General features: G+C 36.8%; 1 long non-coding RNA gene across 1 annotated transcript; it reads left to right on the top strand.

Moving 5' to 3' along the window:
* Positions 1-915: 915 nt before the first annotated feature.
* Positions 916-1,410, top strand: LOC134221263 (uncharacterized). The gene is made up of 2 exons (XR_009982295.1): positions 916-1,019; positions 1,090-1,410. It is a non-coding gene; the product is annotated as an uncharacterized LOC134221263 (long non-coding RNA).
* Positions 1,411-1,790: the final 380 nt, after the last annotated feature.

Raw genomic sequence — 1,790 nt, 5'->3', positions numbered from 1 at the left:
CACCATTCAAGTTTTTTCTATGTCCCTCGTTAGAGATTTGATTGAGATTGTCTTCCATAGCCTTGTTCAATATTTCCACTCTTACGTTGATCTCTTCAATTTCATTTCTATCGTCCCACTCATTTTTAACCAGATAAGTAACTCTGGAAATGATTTTCTCTTTGGAATATTCCTGCATGGGCTATATCCTTGTTTCGAAGTCCCCTAAGAAGTGTTTTCGCAAAGATGATAACCCAAACGGCCCTTCATTTTCTATCCATTTATACAATTCTTCTCCTCTCGCTTTATATTCATCAAAACGATTCGTTTGGTTTCTGTAAAAGTGTTTCAATATCTTTCATGAGAGCACTAATGCTTTTCTGAAACTTAAATTCTCGTTGTAAATTAGCTTTCACTTCTGTCCAAGTAGGGGCAATTAAATTCGAAATTCTTCGAAGAGCCTTACCTTTCAATTTCATCCATATAACATTCAATAGCGGAGTTTGATCGTGTCCTTCTAACTGAGATGCAAATAATTCCAATTGTAAAATGAATGGTTCCAGCTCTTCTGGATTTCCATCATATACGGGTATACATTGGAGTGCTGTTATTTGTGAAAACTCCATTTTACCTTCCGTTTTGTACCAAACTTTCACCAATGTATTTAATCAAGAATCAATTAATTGTGACATTGAGGTGTTAAATTGAATAAACTTGATTGTAAGAACACATATCCTGTGAACGCATATTGCTGGCAATTACTGTACTGCTGTTGCATACATTATTTCATTCAAATCAAAAGCTCCCGTACGTAGACGTGTAATCATATCCAATGCATTGCACTGGAAACGCGCCCATTACCGTGCGCCTATCTGCTCGTCCGCGGTTTGGACGACTAATTGCCGACGCATCAAAATGTTCTCAGTCCGTTCGCAGGTCGTTCGTTCAGTTCGTTCGCGGGTCGTATTGAAAAAAGTGCCGAGAGAGTTACCGAAAAAAGTGTGTCATCCAGTGTCCAGTGTAGAACATCGTCGTGGAAGGTAAGTATATAGTGATAATTAATTTATTGTAGGTGAACATATGTGAATGCCATGGGTATCTTAATTTTAGTTTTCACCGGAAAATCCATCAAGACGTCTTCGAGTTATGCGAAAACGAACAGAGACCGTTTAATCGTGGACAAATTCTAGTGCTTTACCGCAGTGTTTCCTGTTGTGCGGTAACCAAGTATCGGTGATAGGTGAGTATAACACCTCTGTATCGTGTAAATAATTTCACCTTTCAATTTTAGTCCTGGACTTAATACCAACTTTTAATCGGATACTCTGGGCTTGGCATATATTGAGTGTGAGTATTTAGTAGTAAATAATTTGTTGAGGATACTTGTATTATGGTATTTATAAATAAAAATGTTTTATTATTACATGTAAATGCTTCGAAAAGCCAGAAATTCATGTACTCACCTATACCACATTTTTTTTTTTGCTCCGATGCTCCAGGGAATTTAATTAATTTGTCCGAGTTTTTTGTTCATTATGGCTGATTTTTTTGTCCTTTTTCGCACATTTAAAGTTTTTATTCTGATGTGCACAATCATAGTTTTCTTCACTTTTTACACATTTTGGATGTGAATTTCATTTCACTAAGTGTCTTTTGAACTTTTTCACTTTGAAATTCAACCATCTTCTCGATTTTTTATAACTACTACACAGTTCGAAACGGCGTTTCCATTGCCAAATTCTAGCGGTTACCGCTGTCACCAATTGCACGAGCCCGAGCGGTTAGTTTTCGGGAAAACAGTCATCACAATT

This window comes from Armigeres subalbatus, chromosome 3, assembly GCF_024139115.2.
Source record: "Armigeres subalbatus isolate Guangzhou_Male chromosome 3, GZ_Asu_2, whole genome shotgun sequence".
Taxonomy (NCBI): Eukaryota; Metazoa; Arthropoda; class Insecta; order Diptera; family Culicidae; genus Armigeres; species Armigeres subalbatus.
This window is presented reverse-complemented; position numbering and strand designations above follow the sequence as displayed.